At 41.2% G+C, this 18,729-nt stretch overlaps 1 long non-coding RNA gene across 1 annotated transcript; it reads right to left on the bottom strand.

Moving 5' to 3' along the window:
• Window positions 1–3,178: 3,178 nt before the first annotated feature.
• Window positions 3,179–8,402, bottom strand: LOC127526810 (uncharacterized). The gene is made up of 3 exons (XR_007934248.1): window positions 8,071–8,402; window positions 4,963–5,165; window positions 3,179–4,182 (listed from the first exon to the last, which is right to left on the bottom strand). It is a non-coding gene; the product is annotated as an uncharacterized LOC127526810 (long non-coding RNA).
• Window positions 8,403–18,729: the final 10,327 nt, after the last annotated feature.

Genomic DNA, 18,729 nt, shown 5'->3' on the forward strand with positions numbered 1-18,729 from the left:
TTAGTTGTATGAAATTAAACCAAATATGAAAAACTGGTTGTGCACAAATGTGGGTCCCCTTGTCATTTTGCTGATTTGAATGCCTGTCACTGCTCAATGCTGATTACTTACAACACCAAATTGGTTGGATGAGCTCATTAAGTCTTGAACTTCATAGACAGGTATGTCCAATCATAAGATATAAAGGTATTTAAGGTGGTCAATTGCAAGTTGTGCTTCCTTCCCTTTGACTCTCCTCTGAAGAGTGACAGCATGGGATCCTCAAAGCAACTCTCTAAACATCTGAAAACAAAGATTGTTCAGTCTGCTGGATTAGGGGAAGGCTACAAAAAGCTATCTCAGAGGTTTAAACTGTCAGTTTCAACTGTAAGGAATGTAATCAGGAAATGGAAGGCCACGGGCACAGTTGCTGTTAAACCCAGCAGGTCTGGCAGGCCAAGAGAAATACAGGAGTGGCATATGCGCAGGATTGTGAGAATGGTTACCGACAACCCACAGATCACCTCCAAAGACCTGCAAGAACATCTTGCTGCAGATGGTGTATCTGTACATTGTTCTACAATTCAGCGCAATTTGCACAAAGAACATCTGTATGGCAGGGTGATGAGAAAGAAGCCCTTTCTGCACTCATGCCTCAAACAGAGTCGCTTGTTGTATGCAAATGCTCATTTAGACAAGCCAGATTCATTTTGGATCAAAGTGCTTTGGACTGATGAGACAAAAATGGAGTTATTTGGTCATAAGAAAAAGCGCTTTGCATGGCGGAAGAAGAACACCGCATTCCAAGAAAAACACCTGCTACTTACTGTCAAATGTGGTGGAGGTTCCATCATGCGGTGGGGCTGTGTGGCTAGTTCAAGGACTGGGGCCCTTGTTAAAGTTGAGGGTCAGATGAATTCAACCCAGTATCAACAAATTCTTCAGGATAACGTTTGAGCATCAGTCACAAAGTTGAAGTTACTCAGGGGTTGGATATTCCAACAAGACAATGACCCAAAACACAGTTCAAAATCTACAAAGGCATTCATGCAGAGGGAGAAGTACAATGTTCTGGAATGGCCATCACAGTCCCCTGACTTGAATATCATCGAAAATCTATGGGATGATTTGAAGCAGGCTGTCCATGCTTGGCAGCCATCAAATTTAACTGAACTGGAGAGATTTTGTATGAAGAATAGTCAGAAATACCTCCAACCAGAATCCAGACACTCATCAGAGGCTATAGGAGGACAGCGTCTAGAGGCTATTAGATTTACAAAAGGAGGCTCAACTAAGTATTGATGTCATATCTCTGTTGGGGTGCCCAAATTTATGCACCTGTCTAATTTTGTTATGATACATATTGCATATTTTTGTTAATCCAATAAACTTAATGTCACTGCTGAAATCCTACTGTTTCCATAAGACATGTCAGATATTAAAAGGAAGTTTCTACTTTGAAAGCTCAGCCAATGATAAACAAAAATCCAAAGAATTAAGAGGGATTCCCAAACTTTTTCATATGACTGTATTGTATCACCTGCACTGATTTTTCGTTTGGGAAGTGTCTTTGCATTGGACTTTGTAAATATTTTTTTTTGCAAGACATTCCTTTGTAAATATAGTATGGACACTGCTGGAATAAAACAGATTCCTGATTTTGAATATTTTTTTTAGTCTGAGTCTCTCTTACTCCATTCCTTGGTTGCTCAGTCTCGTTTACTGACACCCCAAGATAGGAGCTGCACAACACCCAACAGGGCTGCGATAAAGAACTCCAAGTCCCATGATGCCCGGTGGTAATCTGGGGCACTGCTGTAATCCAGGGGTGCTGCCATCTTGTGGTTTGGGGGAGGCAGTGCTCTAAAAAAGCTGCCTTCCCCCATCCTTCCGTGTCTTGAGTGTCCCGGCTGGGTTTGACTTACTTCCCCTAAACATTGTTCATAATGCAGCAACTGTCAATGTTCGGGGAAATGTGGAAGTCTCTAAGCCTTGTGCTGTGGTAGCCTACAATAATACAAAGGGAGCATATCAAGATTTTTTTTGTTCTTTATTGTCCTTGTATTAGGAATTTGTTAGTTTTCACATAACCCTTGAGGTCAGAGCGCAGGGTCCGCCATTGTACAGCGCCTCTGGAGCAATTACAGGTTAAGGGTCTTGCTCAAGGGCCCAGCAGAGTAGGATCTCTTTTGGCAGTGATGGGGATTCGAACCGGCAACCTTCTGGATACCAGCACAGATCCTTAGCCTCAGAGCCACCACTCCACCCTAATGTGACATTCTACCCTCTCATGTGCAAACAACAGGAAAAATATTATAAGGACGTGTACTGAATTTGCATTGGTACAGCAGTGGACACTAGGCATGCCTTTGTGCTGTATTTAGTTACTCATATTAACATGTTTCTGTAACACTTATTAACATTTTTTCTTGTTGAGAACAATTCAGTACTTTTGACATGTACAAATAATGCTAAGGAAGTTAAACCCCATAGAATATCAGTGGAGAGACTTGGATATGGCAGTTTACAGATGCTTCCCGTTCAGCCTAATGGAGCTTGAGAGGATTTTCCAGATGTGCAAAGCTTGTAGAGATTTTCCTAGGAAGATTCAAAACTCGAATTGCTGCCAAAGGGACTTCTAAAAATTACTGAATTAAGGGTCTGAATACTTACAGGAATGAGAGATCTCAGTTTTAGATTTTCATATGTTTGCAAACCTTTCCTAAAAACATGTTTCTGTTACTATAGGATGTTGTGGGGCAGCATGCTGACTCAGTGGTAGCGCTGCTGCCTCACAGTAAGGAGACCAGGGTTGGTGCCCCACATCCTTCTTGTGTGGAGTCTGCATGTTCTCCCCGTGTCCATGTGGGTTTCTTCTCGCAGTCCAAAGACTGCATGTTAGGTGAATTGGCAACACTAAGTTGGCCCTAGAACATGGTACTCCACTCTGGACCGGCACCCTGTCCAGGGTTTGTTCTTGAATTGTGCCCAATGCCAGCTCGGACAGGCTCAATCCAAGCGTGACCCTGGTCTGGATTAAGCTTCTTACAAAATGGCATCATAGGTTGTCGTGTGTAGATTGATGGGCACTAAAGGGAAATGTAATCAATTAATGTTGCACTTATATGTCAGCAGCCATACTCTAAATGCAGGTAATGTGCACCTTATACTTTTATTAAATATTGGTAAAGTTAAATTGAGTGCAACTTTCTGTTTTTTGGGGTCCGATGGTAGAACAAACAGAAAAAGGGCAAAAAAGGACTTTACACCTACTGTACTCTGAATTCTTGTTTAAGAGCCAGAATTACTTGCAGCCAGGATGAGAATATCAAGGGCTTTAACATAAAGGCAAAGAAATAATCAGATTACACAAATATTTGAATTATTGAAATTCTTCCAAAACCTGGTATCATTATCATTTATTTTAAAACAAGGCCGTGCCACCCTAAGAAGCTGAAAGTTAAAAAGTGTAAACAAGGAGGGCTGGAGGTTGTGGTTGTCCAAAAAGGGAGGCGGTTATGCAATGTTTGACATTCCTTCCTAAGGAAGCCTGGTTAACATTGCATATATCATCCAAAAGATGACAGCTCTTTCTTTATTTCTCAGGAAGATACGATCAGAATGCAGCAGGTTTAACTGAGACAGCAAAAAAAAAGAAGAGGCCAATCATTCTAATCTTTCACAACATGCTCCGAGATGGCAGTTGGAGCTAATTTATAAAAGGAACCGTCTAAATAAAAAACAGGGTGAAGAATCTCAGCTTGCATTCCATTTTATGAGTAAATTGTTGATTTCAGCTTTTAACAACAGCGCCTGCAGATTGAGAAAAGAAGCTGTGACAAAACGTCAAGTGAGGTGAAATGCCTGTGAGTTGAATGGTGGCTACTGAGGGGTGACATTGCATTTGTTAATTCACAAATACTTCTGTGTCTTCAACATTCAGGATCCCAAGGCATCATCACTGGCTCACTCTGCTTTTCCTGCTTTGTTGTTTTTCATTTAGAGAAATGTCTGCCATGAGCATTTGGCCTAGGAAATGAGTCTGAGGGGATTAGGAGGTGACAGGGTTGAACTACCCCACGGACCCCTGTCTTCTTATCATTACACCATTATTCAACCTCATTAACTAGACATCACCATCATTATTCAAAAATAAGTAGGAAGTGAACGTAATGAAGATGCCACCATTCCTCCAACTCCTACCTTAAATAAGAAAGTTTCTATGCTTTTTACAACAATTACAACATTAGAACAATGACGACGAGAACAGGCCATTCTGCCCAACAAAGCTCGCCAGTCCTAGCCACTTAATTCTTCCAAAAAATATCAAGATCAGTTTAAATGTCTGTCCACCATACTGCTTGGAATCCATGTATCTATCGTTCTTTGTGTAAAGAAAAATTTCTTAATGTTTGTGTGAAATTTACCCTAAACAAGTTCCTAACAGTGTCCCCGTGTTCTTGATGGACTCATTTTAAAGTCACAGTCTCAAACGTCTGGACTAATTCCCTTCATAATTTTAAACAGTTCAGTCATGTCTCCTCTTAATTTCCCTTTGTTCTTTTAATCTTTCCATATATTTTATCGCCAGCTCTTCTCTGGACCTTCTCTAGTGCTGCTATGTCCTTTTTGTAGCCAGGAGACCCAAACTGCACCCAGTACTCCAGATGAGGCCTCACCAGTGTGTTATAAAGCTTGAGCAGACACTCCTAGAACTTGGACTCCACACATCAAGGTGCTATATAACCTGACATTCTGTTTGAGAGGTGACACTGTATTTTTTAATTCACAAATACGTCTGTGTCTTCAACATTCAGGATCCCAAGGCATCATCACTGGCCCACGCTGCTTATCCTGCTTTTTTGTTTTCATTTAAGGAAATCTGTGACATCAACTAGACATCACCATCATTATTCAAAAATAAGCAGGTGGTGAAGTACCAGCCAAACATAATGAAGAAGCCACCATTTCTCCTACTTCTACCTTAATTAAGAAAGTTTCTATGCGTTTTACAACCATTACAACATTAGAACAATGAAGGCCATTCCGCCCAACAAAGCTCGCCAGTCCTATCACCTTAATTCTTCCAAAAAAATATCAAGTCAAGTTTAAAAGTCTCTAAAGTCCATCTGTCCACCATACTGCTTGGATTCCAGGTGTCTGTGGTTCTCTGTGAAAAGAAAAACCTCCTAATGTTTGTGTGAAATTTACCCTTAACAAGTTTCTAACTGTGTCCTCGTGTTCTTGGTGAACTCATTTCAAAATAACAGTCTCGATCCACGGAACTTATTCCCTTCATAATTTTAAACACTTCAATCAGGTCACCTCTTAATCTTCTTTTGCTTAAACTGTAAAGGCTCAGCTCTTTTAATCTTTCTTCATAACTCATCCCCTGTAGCCCTGAATCAGCCCAGTCGCTCTTCTCTGGACCTTCTCTAGTGCTGTTCTTTTAATCTTTCCATATATTTTATCGCCAGCTCTTCTCTGGACCTTCTCTAGTGCTGCTATGTCCTTTTTGTAGCCTGGACACCCAAACTGCACCCAGTACTCCAGATGAGGCCTCATCAGTGTGTTATAAAGCTTTAGCAGACACTCCTAGAACTTGGACTCCACACATCAAGGTGCTATATAACCTGACATTCTATTTGAGAGGTGACACTGTATTTTTTAATTCACAAAAACGTCTGTGTCTTCAACATTCAGGATCCAAAGGCATTATCACTGGCCCACTCTGCTTTTCCTTCTTTGTTGTTTTCATTTAAGGAAATGTCTTCCATGAGCATAGGGCTTGGGAAATGAGTCTGGGGAAATTAGGAGGTGACAGTATTGAACTAGTCACTAGTCACTAGTCAGGGTCTGCCTGCTACTATAAGGGATGCCCCTTCAGTCTCAGCTTTTAAATCCCGGCTGAAGACTCACTACTTCAGTTTCGCACACCCTGACTAGAGCTGCTGATTAACTGTACAGACTGCATCTCTGTTGTTAGTCATTAGCACTAAAACATAAGTAACATGACAGTTAGAATTGGATACTAACCCTCACTTATTCTGTTTCTCTTCTCGGTACTCAAATGTGGCACTTGGTGCCACGGCCCACCTGCCAAGTTGTTTTGCCTGCCTAAGGTAAAGTCATCCCTGATGGAGGATCACAGGAATTGTGGGAAAGAGGGGTCCTTTCATTGGATTGGCTGGCCCAGCGCTATTTCAGCCATGGAATGGCCAAATGGGGGAGGGCAGCTTGATGGATGAGGTCTCCAGGTCTCTAAAAATATCCAAATCATATCATCTGATATCATCTACTGTTAAATTCTGCTCCGTACTTCTAAGATTTTTATTTTTTTTTTACTTCTAAAACATTTTTTTTATTTTATACTGTATTGAAGATTTGTTCTGTTCTGTGTATTGTATTGTATTGACCCCCTTCTTTTGACACCCACTGCACGCCCAACCTACCTGGAAAGGGGTCTCTCTTTGAACTGCCTTTCCTAAGGATTCTTCCATTTTTTTCCCTACAAGGGTTTTTTTGGGAGTTTTTTCCTCGTCTTCTTAGAGAGTCAGGGCTGGGGGGCTGTCAAGAGGCAGGGCCTGTTAAAGCCCACTGTGGCACTTCCTGTGTGATTTTGGGCTATACAAAAATAAACTGCATTGTATTGTATTGTAACTACCCCACAGACCCCTGTCTTCTTAACATTACACCATTCTTCAACCCCATTAACTAGACATCACCATCATTATTCAAAAATAAGCAGGTGGTGAAGTACCAGCCTGCGGTGGGTTGGCACCCTGCCCGGGATTGGTTCCTGCCTTGTGCCCTGTGTTGGCTGGGATTGGCTCCAGCAGACCCCCAGGACCCTATGTTCGGATTCAGCAGGTTGGAAAATGGATGGATGGACGAAGTACCATTTGGACGTAATGAAGAAGCCACCATTCCTCCAACTCCTACTTTAATTAAGAAAGTTTCTATGCTTTTTACAACCATTACAATTACAACATTAGAACAATGAAGGCCATTCCGCCCAGCAAAGCTCGCCAGTCCTATCACTTTAATTCTTCCAAAAAAATATCAAGTCGAGTTTAAAAATGGTTACTGCTTGGAATCCATGTATCTATCGTTCTTTGTGTATAGAAAAATTTCCTAATGTTTGTGTGAAATTTACCCTTAACAAGTTTCCAACTGTGTCCCCATGTTCGCAGATGAAGTCATTTTAAAGTCACCGTCTTTATCCACTGGACTAATGGCCGCCCGTCACAACATCTAAACTGCTTTCCTTGATCCTTTTTTGCAACTTTCTACTGATGTAACCATTGTAAAAGAATGAGTCTCAACACACTGGAACGGTTTGGGGCAGCCACCCGTATATTGTCCCTGGCTGCAAAAGGTTTAAGGAAAACACAAGGATGTTTTCTGGTTGAGTTCCCAAAATGGACTGAACTGATCTGTCAACATGGAGGTTTTATATGTTGGAAACCGGAAGTGATGTCATTAGACCGGAACAGGAAATGACGTCTGTCTGGGCGCCGGAACAGGAAATGGTGTTAAACTAGGCAGGTTTTTTTAAAAAGGTTTAGAGCACCCTGCCACCCCCTGGCCTGGCGGATGATTACCTTCACTTGGTCCACTTACCTCGCTCCTAGTCGCACGTGTGTGACACCATATAAAAGAAAATAACATGACTTTGGAGTACAAAGTAATTTCCCTGAATAGCGTGTAAATCTACATAATGGACTGTTTAACGCTGCTGTGTCACAGCTACAGGGGTTTTTTAAGGCCATGTCACATTAGGCCACCGGCTCTCAACATTCAGTCCTGGGGGCTGCCCCTGGCTACAAGTTTTTGTTCCAACCCACTTCTTCTCTTAATTGGAACTCTACATTAATTAAGCAAGTTCCTATGTTATTTACAATCATTATGACATTAGTACAACCTAGATGAGAATGGGCCATTCAGCCTAACAAAGCTTGCGAGTCCTATCCACTTATTTCTTCTAAAATAACATCAAATCGAGTTTTAAAAGTCTCTAAAGTACAACTCTCTACCACACTACTTGATAGCTTATTCCATGTGTCTATCATTCTCTGTGTGAAGAAAAACTTCTTAATGTTTGTGTGAAATTTACCCTTAACAAGTTTCCAACTGTGTCCCCGTGTTCTTGATGAACTTATTTTAAAGTCACTGTCTCGATCCACTGCACTAATTCCCTTCATAATTTTAAACACTTCAGTCAGGTCTCCTCTTAAATCTTCTTTTGCTTAAACTAAAAAGGTTCAACTCGTTTAATCTTTCCTCATAATTCATCCCCTGTAGCCCTGGTGTCAGCCTAGTTGCTCTTCTGTGGACCTTTTCTAGTGCTGCTAGGTCCTTTTTGTAGCCTGGAGACCAAAACTGCACCCAGTACTCCAGATGAGGCCTCACCAGTGTGTTATAAAGCTTGAGCAGAACCTCCTTTGACTTGTACTCAGCACATCAAGGCGCTATATAACCTGACATTCTGTTTGCATTCTTAATGGCTTCTGATCACTGTCTGGCAGTTGATAGTTGGCAACCATCTGGAAATTGCAATCTGGTTATGTTATATTATTAGTGAATTTATTTTTATTGATCTGGTTACTAAGCAAATTATTTACTAATAAACACAAAAGTGGGCAACACTGAAGTAGTTACTCTTTTTAGTGTCATTAGCACTGGTGTCTCCTCTACCCAACATGAGTTGTCTCTATTCCAATACAATTAAAAAAGTAAACTCCGGAGGAAAAGTCAGTCATTTTCTTACACACTTAGTCCTGAAGTGTTTCATCAAGCGAGTGCTAGAGCCCATCCCAGCTAGCACAGGGCACAAGGCCGGGACAAACCCTGAACAAGGAGCCCCAGAGAAAAGGTGAATGAAGAAACAGAAAAACTAAAGTAAGCATGTAAACATTGAGAAAGAAATACAAATACACTTCCCTCTATAATTTTTGGGACAAAGTTACATTTTTCCTTGATTTCTGCTTCTCAGTTTAAAATTACAAAGCAAACAATTCAGACATCGTGATTAAAGTGCATAAAGCAGGCTTTCATTGAAGGGGATTTGCATACATTTCATTGTATATACAGTATATTCCTTGGTTTTAGGCTTCTTCAGCTTGGGTAGGATGGCATAAGTATATATGTTAACAAGGGGCGACATTTTAGTTCCCAGTAGACAGCTGAAAGAGTAAGTGCCAGTACTCCATATTAGTGAGTACAACTTTTCAGCAAGGTTGCTGTTGTCTCATAGATCTGGAATTTAAATATCAAACCACAACTCAAATTCAGTGACATGGAACGTGAGCTCTGAAGGGTTAGAGAGAAAGAAACAGTACCAGAGTGTACTTGGCACAATGGTCACTCACATCACCAGGAGACTGTGTTCAAATTCTGACATTAAGTTGCTCTTCCAGTGTCAATTGGTCTGGTTTGAGTAAGTGAGGCTGAATGGAGTAACGTGCTCTGTGTTGGACTGGCACAAAATCCAAAGATGGTCTGGTGCTGTTGTGATACCAGAGTTTAAACTGATAAAATAATATTTACTGGGAAGACATTTGGCTAGGGCGGCACGGTGGCGCAGTGATAGTGCTGCTGCCTCGCAGTAAGGAGACCTGGGTTCACTTCCCGGGTCCTCCCTGCATAGAGTTTGCATGTTCTCCCCGTGTCTGTGGGTTTCCTCCCACAGTCCAAAGACATGCAGGTTGGTTGGTTGTCCTGTGTGTGTGCCCTAGAGTGGGCTGGTGCCCTGCCCAGGGTTTGTTCTTGCTTTGCACCCTCTACTGGCTGGGATTGGCTCCAGCAGACCCCTGTGTTTAGGACAGGGGTGTCGAACTCCGGGCCTGGAGGGCCGCAGTGGCTACAGGTTTTCATTCTAACCCTTTTCCTAATCAGTGAGCAGTTTTCACTGCTAATTAATTCCTTTTCCCTTCATTTCAATAGCCCTGTTTTTAAGGATTCAGTCCTCTGAATTGATTTGTTTCTTCATTAAATGGCAGCCAAACAGAAATGAGACGTGAAACGAGCCAACAGATGACCAGCTAAACTGGGATTTCAAACTCCAACCAATTTCACTCCAAACAGTCTCTTAATGAGAAGTTGATTCTTGATGTTAATTAAGCCCATTATTTTTAATTCAATGGCTTGTTGCTGCTCTCATTCTGCCAGAGCAGATATTTTCAAATTTGTTGATTTTTCTGTTTTTTCTAAGAACACCGTCAAGATGTTTTGGTGACCTGAGCCCTTCACCTTTCTTTATTTTCAGATATTGTGTGATGGGCACAGGTGAGCTGGTCATATGGTGGCTTGTTTGTCTCATTATTGTTTGGCTACTAATTAAGGAAAAAGAGACAACTAAGGGGGCTGAGACAAGTTAATTAAAACTAAAGCAAAAGAAGTTAATTAGCAGTAAAATTGGCACACTAATGAAGAAGATGGTTAGAATGAAAACATGCAGCCACTGCGGCCCTCGAGGACCGGAGTTCGACACCTGTGGTTTAGGAAATAGCGGGTTGGACGATGACTGACTGACATTTACCTAGTGGTAGTGTTATAATCAAATTTCTCATTATTTCATATACCTATTTTTGTTTATGTTGAAGGTAGTCACCTATTTGAGGTGTGAACTATTATTTCAATAATTGATTTCACCTTTCAAGTGAGTGCAAATGTGTATGGTGCCAGTTCAACTTATTTTCTATCTGATAAACATTCAAAAGATGAAGCTGCTGCCAACAAGCCCAATAAGCAATAAGTCTTTGATTCTGTTTTCTGATGACACACAGTATAATTATTATTTATTGTAAGAGGACAGACTACAATAAAGAGTTGGGGCACCACCTTGATGACCCCGTATAACTTGAGTTAAAAACAACAAAGAAAACTCACAATAATTGCATAGAAATCTTTACAAATGAGAGTTCTCAATTGAACTGCCTCAAGACAGCGGATGTTCCAGTCTTAAGTCCTTCTGGCGGGAAGAGGCAGGCCCAGGTTGATGGACACCAGAAGTGACGTTGGTGGTGACATAGCCATTAATCACTAGAGGCCTTACACCCACCTCATGTGTGTGTCAGGTCAGGTCAGGTTGGAAAGCATACACTGGTACAGTGCATTGCCGCACCCATCACATGATGAAACACCTCGGGATCCTGGTTGGCAACCCCCCAGGCAGACACACAGTCCAGTCCCACCGTCCGGAAATTACCCTCTATCTGCCGTAGCCAGGTGTTACATGGGTGTCCCCTTGGCCTCAACAATGAGGATCTTACGAGCCAGATCACACTCGGGGAATCATGCCACATGGCCGTAGTGCTGTAACTGATACTCTCTCACAATGCAGGTAATGTGCCTCATTCGGGACTCAAAGTCAAACCATTGGTACCCAAGGATTCTCCAATGAGACACAGTAGCAAAGGAGTCCAGTCTTCCTCTCAGGTCACTGGATAGCGTCCATGTCTCGTAACCATATAGCAAGACAGGAAGCAGCAGGACTCTGAAGACTTGGAACTTTGTCCTTTTGCACAGATATCGGGAGCAAAGCTGTGAAGATCACAGCATTGTCAGCAAAGTCAAGATCCATGAATATTTCTTCACCAACAGATGCCCCACAGCCACTGAACCCCACCACCCTGCCCAACACCCAGTCCAAGCAAGCATTGATCAGAGCAGGAGCAGAACACACCCTTGACAGACCCCAGAATCAACTGGAAAAAACTCAGAGGTTCTGCCTCCACTCTGCACAGCACTCACAGTACCAGTATACAGGCCGGCCATGATATCCAGCAATTTTGAAGGGATCCCATGAACCCTCAGGATGTCCCACAGGGCAGCTCGATCAACTGAGTTGAATGCTTTACAAAAATCGACAAAGGCTGCAAAGAAACTCTGCTGATATTCGCGTTTGCACTCCATGAGAACCCTCAGCGCCAGGATGCGGTCGATGGTAGACTTCTTAGGTGTAAAACCAGACTGGTAGGTGAGCAAATGATCACGGATCCTATTGAGGACAACCCTAGCAAGGACCTTACCCGGCACTGACAGAAGTGTTATCCCCCTGTAGTTGCCCCAATCCAAGCGATCACCCTTCCCTTTCCAGATAGGGACAAGTCCCGTTTTCCATTCAGTTGGGGTGATACCCATCTCCCAAATGGAAGCAAAGATTGCTTGCAATGCCAGGAGGACAGCCTTACCACCAGCCTGGAGAAGTTCACCCCGAATACCACATATCCCTGCAGCCTTCCCTACCCTCAACTGGTTGACCACCTGTGCAATCTCAGTGAGACTGTGGGGGTTCACAGCTAATTGGAGGATCAGTCTCAAAAACCGTGGACCCAGAAATATCCAACGTCCTAGCCAGAGGATCAGCTTTGGACAACTGCTCAAAGTAGCCAGCCCAGTAGGTCACAACTGCAGTTTATATATATATATATATATATATATATATATATATATATATATATATATATATACTGTATATACGGCTGTCAATTGCAAAATATTACTCATGTCAGTATGTCTTTAATTGTGTGTTTAACCAAGGTAGCAGGGTTCAGCAATGTCCAGCAGTCCCCTGTCAGTGTCACTGCTGCTCAGGCCGCAGAGACTTGTGCCTTTCATATGAGTCCTTGGTAGGTGAAACAATTGTCTCATGCAAAGGTAAGGTGTAAGAATTGCCAGATCTCACTGAATGACATCTCTCAGCCCTGTATCCTCAAGTTCTTTTAAGCGGTCCACAGTCTGAGGTGATCCAGTTTTGAAATAAATATCAGTAGTTAATGCTTTATGATTGTTTTTCATTCATGGACATGTTCATTTTAGCAGCAGCATCATGCCTGTTTGGCTCTTAAATGATCAGCCAAGAACATTGCACTTCTACAATATTTAAATTTGCCCACATTAAGTTTGCAAGTCTGGGAAAGTTGTAGGACTGTAGTAAGTTGAAGAAAAAGACCTGCGTGTCAACTGGCAAACCTACAGTAGGTAAACCTGGTAAACAGCCATTATTCCAGAGATAATGATGACTTAGTGGCCACTTTCTTTGAGTTCTGCATCCACCCATAGCTAATATCATGCAATGTGACGGAGTCTGTTCTTCTTTGATCATATTCACAGACACTAGCCACAATCGATAGATACAGCCATTTGTCATTTTTCGCCTTCTGATAGAGTTTCATAGGGGGCTACATCCTTAGTAGAGGATCAAAAATCAAAAATAATATCGTAGTTGTAATCATTGACCATGAGATAGTCTAAAAGGACACACCACAGGCTTATGTTTGAATTTTGTCACGTTTAAACACCTGGGAGTGACTTTTAGTGGTTTAGGACCACCAGTAAAAAATCAAATATCAACAAAATGATCAGCATCCTTAAAATGGCACTCCACTTGCCACTAGTACTGGTTCTTATTTATTTATCTATTTATTTTTTGAAGTTTGTGAAAAGGAGTAACTTTGACCCCTTATCCCCTTCTCTCATTTGAGGATGAACCTCTGGGACTGGTTGAAATGGTATGCATAACTTCAAATCTTTCTGATCATTTTCGCTTAAGATGCTTATTGGTTTACTCCTTATTATAAAGGAATAATTTCTTGGTCTAACAATTTCCTACAACTTTTCAGGTCCAGTGGGCCAAAAATAGGGAATGTCTTGCATAATAACATGTCAAGATCAGCAAGCTGCAGGTGGGGTTTCTCTCGTGCTGGTGAATGAGGAGTCACTGGGCCAAAAAATAAAAATAAAAAACCTGAAGTGATTTCAAAGTTGAAATGGTTATGATCGCAACACGTGCTTTTCTTGGTCATCACTGCATTCTCATGCTTTTCAAAGAAGGCTTTCTAATGTCTCTAATGCATTTCTATTCAGTGATACTGATGATTCCATCCTCTTTGTCATTTTTTTGTTTCAATGTTAATGCTGTTCAAATTGTGTTTTATTGTATTTAATTTCTATTTTTTTTTATTTATGTTTATTGTATGTTTTAATGTAAAGCACTTTGGCTACAGCATTACTGATGTTGTTTAAATGTGCTGTATAAATAATTTGACATTGACAAAATTGATTACATCTTGTCTGAAGAAGAGGCCTGAGTTGCCTCGAAAGCTTGCATATTGTAATCTTTTTAGTTAGCCAATAAAAGGTGTCATTTTGCTTGGCTTTTCTCTACATTCATAATGGCTAACACGGTACAACACCCTAGCACTACTGACATTGACATAAATGTTGAACATTTACTTAAAACCACAAGATGGCAGTAGCGACTTACTTTTTTCCTTTATTATAATTTTATGATTTCAGCTCAGCCAAGACAAGTGACGTGTGGGTTTGAAGTGACGAGTAAAATAACAAGCCACCGTATTAAAAATAAATTCTTAAATATAATTCATTTTATTTGTTTATTTATGTGTTTGTTTGTTCCTCTGGTTGTATAAAAATTGAAACATCTGTCTTTATGCTCTCACAGTTTTCAGCCTTTATTGATCAGAGCACCAGATGAATAATTGGATGAAACTGATCTCATATCAGTATTTTCGGGGGCTTTTTTTAAAGCATTTGCACTCTTTTGAGTGGTCACTTTTCCTTGCTTGATGCTTTTGTTTGTTTTTGTTGACTTTGGATCATCCAATATCAAACATGACAGAATCCATATACTGTATAAGATTTACAGTCATATGAAAAAATTTGGGAATCCCTCTTAATTCTTTGGATTTTTGTTTCTCATTGGCTGAGCTTTCAAAGTAGCAACTTCCTTTTAATATCTGACATGTCTTATGGAAACAGTAGTATTTCAGCAGTGACATTAAGTTTATTGGATTAACTGAAAATATGCAATATGCATCATAACAAAATTAGACAGGTGCATAAATATGGGCACCCCAACAGAGATATGACATCAATACTTAGTTGAGCCTCCTTTTGCAAATCTAACAGCTTCTAGACGCTGTCCTCCTGTAGCCTTTGATGAGTGTCTGGATTCTGGATGGAGGTATTGTTGACCATTCTTCCATACAAAATCTCTCCAGTTCAGTTCAATTTGATGGCTGCCGAGCATGGACAGCCTGCTTCAAATCATCCCATAGATTTTCGATGATATTCATGTCAGGGGACTGTGACGGCCATTCCAAAACATTGTACTTCTCCCTCTGCATGAATGCCTTTGTAGATTTCGAACTGTGTTTTGGATCATTGTCTTGTTGGAATATCCAACCCCTGCGTAACTTCAACTTTGTGACTGATGCTTGAACATTATCCTGAAGAATTTGTTGATATTGGGTTGAATTCATCTGACCCTCGACTTTAACAAGGGCCCCAGTCCCTGAACTAGCCACACAGCCCCACAGCATGATGGAACCTCCACCACATTTGACAGTAGGTAGCAGGGTTTTTTCTTGGAATGCGGTGTTCTTCTTCCGCCATGCAAAGTGCTTTTTGCTTTGACCAAATAACTCAATTTTTGTCTCATCAGTCCAAAGCACTTTGTTCCAAAATGAATCTGGCTTGTCTAAATGAGCATTTGCATACAACAAGCGACTCTGTTTGTGGTGTGAGTGCAGAAAGGGCTTCTTTCTCATCACCCTGCCATACAGATGTTCTTTGTGCAAATTGCGCTGAATTGTAGAACGATGTACAGATACACCATCTGCAGCAAGATGTTCTTGCAGGTCTTTGGAGGTGATCTGTGGGTTGTCTGTAACCATTCTCACAATCCTGCACATATGCCACTTCTGTATTTTTCTTGGTCTGCCAGACCTGCTGGGCTTAACAGCAATTGTGCCTGTGGCCCTCCATTTCCTGATTCCATTCCTTACAGTTGAAACTGACAGTTTAAACCTCTGAGATAGCTTTTTGTAGCTTCTCCTAAACCATGAGACTCAACAATCTTTGTTTTTAGGTCTTTTGAGCGTTGCTTTGATGATCCCATGCTGTCTCTCTTCAGAGGAGAGTCAAAGGGAAGGAAGCACAACTTGCAATTGACCACCTTAAATACCTTTATATCTCATGATTGGACACACCTGTCTATGAAGTTCAAGGCTTAACGAGCTCATCCAACCAATTTGGTGTTGTAAGTAATCAGCATTGAGCAGTGACAGGCATTCAAATCAGCAAAATTACAAGGGGACCCACGTTTGTGCACAGCCAGTTTTTCACATTTGATTTAATTTCATACAACTAAATACTGCGATACTAAAAATCTTTGTTCGGAAAACACCGCAGTACTCAGATGTTCCTAGGGAATGAAAGACATACCACTGTTATCTTTTTTGTTGAAAGGAGAGTCAATCATTATGCAGGCTGAGAGGGGTTCCCAAACTTTTTCATATGACTGTATGCCCCAATAACCTTGCTTTTTGCTTTTGAAATATATTTACAACATATTTTGTTATTGCCTTTATTTATTACAAAGTTTCTTTTTAAATACATATTATTCATTTTTTAACATGTGCCTAAAACACCAGTGAGAATGCTGGGCCTACTTTATAGCCTTTAAAGAATCAAGTTGAGGTGGTTGTCAGTGTCAATGTTCAGACAGTGTAGTGCAACATTAAAAATGGATGGATAGTTTAAACTCTTTTAATGTGTGCTATACATAGAAAATACTTAGAAAATACGTAGAAAATAAGTTTAGTTAAAGTTTATGCTTTTTTTTATAGATTAACAAGTTTGTGTAAATATTATTGAACGAAAAAGCAGTCATTCTACTGTGTTCATCATTGGTGGTAGCTCCATAATAAACATATAGGAAAAAGTAAGGGTCCTGCTCTGATTTTAGCAGCAACAAATAAAACTAGTGAGAAGTCCTTGTGGACGTTTACCTTCATCTTGTTATCAGGGCACTTCCTCTTCTTTTCTTGTGACAGTGAAGAGCTTATCCAAAACATTCAGTTTGTCCATTCACATCTTATCACCTTATCGGCCTTACCACTACCAAGCTTTTTAATCACCGCTTTGGCATCAGCCACTAAGACAGATTCAACCCCAAGCAGTGCTTCCAAGACTGGGTTTATTTTTCACGTCACGTGATACATGCTCCAGCGGACACTCCTGGTACGCAAGCGTTGTACTGTTTATACTTGCGCGGGTACTTTATGTAAATCTGGAGGAATCCACCAGGTGGCAGTGTGAGATATTATCACGGTGAGAACAGGTTTGGCTTCGCTGTGTTGTGAATTGCCTGGAACACCCATTAAATTCTGATGACACCTTACTGCAATATCTCTGAAAAATCCATCAATCCAGGGATGTGTCCATTCCAGCTAGCATTGGGCACGAAGTAGAAACAATCCCTAAACGGGGCATCAGCTCATCGCAAGGTGAATACAAACACTCACATACACACTAGCCTCATTTTAGTGTCACCAAAGGAAGGAACCCAGAGCACAGTGTGGAAACCCAGCAGGAAAACATGCAAACTCCAGGCAGGGATTCCCAGCGACGTGACTCCCTGCAAGACAGCAGTGCTACCGCTCCGCCACAGTGTCACCCCCATGTGTGTAATTATTAACACTGTTCATTATTTAAACAAAATTAACGATTTATCTGTAAAATGTAACATACATACTTTAATGCATTTTATCATGAAAGTGATATCAAGTATAAATCTAAGGGTTCTAAATGTGCAGAGAGTTGGAATAGCATACACTTAATGTGTTCTGTGTGGTGATGTATTGCTGTTTGCCGCTGCTGTCAGGTCAGGAGGAAGCCCCAGAAAAAGAAGACGGCAGAAAAGATGGTGTGACTTTTCAAATGTATCGTGTCATTACGATCGGGAATATGTGACGCTTGAATATAAAAGCACCACGAATGCATCTGTATGTTGGCATTTTGCTTCACCACATCGAACCATTTATCAAACATCGAAGCACGCGCATCAAACCTACTAGGCTCCGCATAGAGGCTTTCTGTCACATGCAGATAGTAAACAGAGACTCTGACGTCACATTCCAACTTTCATCACACTGCCCCCAAAAACTTTTTGCTGGTACTGCAACTCACGCACACGTCGAGTTAATTTCTGAAGATGTGCTCAGAGGACGTGTCAAATGAACGCGTGGAAGCCATGATGCGTGCGCATAAGTGTTCTGAGCGTGAAGTATGAACGAGCCCTAACACTACCTCCTCAGATTAAGGTGTATCCACTGGATTTGAAAGTTCCTCAAAGTGCTTATTCCATCTCTTAAGGCCTCCAACTGAGTTCAGCCCTATCCTACTCTACCTTTCCTGATTCATTACATGATTTGAGGACTTGGAGAACTTTTTGAGGACATCTGTCAGGTATTCAGTACTGTCTCATCAACGTCCACCAATGCATAGCTCTTGTCCTCCACCACTATTGCAGCTACTGTCTATTCGGCCTGCCGATACTCCTCAGTCAAATCTACAGATCACACTGCTAACATTACAAGAAAGACCTCGATCTGCAATCTGACAGCTTGTCCGACAGGGTTAGGGTTGGGGTTACAACCATGACACGTACCACAAACCTTCTGGCCTCAACTTCTTGTAGCTTCTTCCTATGTTAAAGTCTGCAATATGGTCTATTCCAGGGTTCTCAAACTCGAGTTCTGGAGGGCTGTAGTGGCTGCAGGTTTTCGTTCTAACCCTTTCTTAATGAGTGACCTGTTTTTTGCTGCTAATTAACTTCTTTGGGCCTTAATTGTAATTAACTTGTCTCAGGCTTCTTTTAATTATAATTGACTTGTTCTTAAAGACTCAGACCCCTTAATTGTTTCTTTTTCCTTAATTAGC

This window comes from Erpetoichthys calabaricus, chromosome 2 (assembly GCF_900747795.2).
Source record: "Erpetoichthys calabaricus chromosome 2, fErpCal1.3, whole genome shotgun sequence".
Taxonomy (NCBI): domain Eukaryota; kingdom Metazoa; phylum Chordata; class Cladistia; order Polypteriformes; family Polypteridae; genus Erpetoichthys; species Erpetoichthys calabaricus.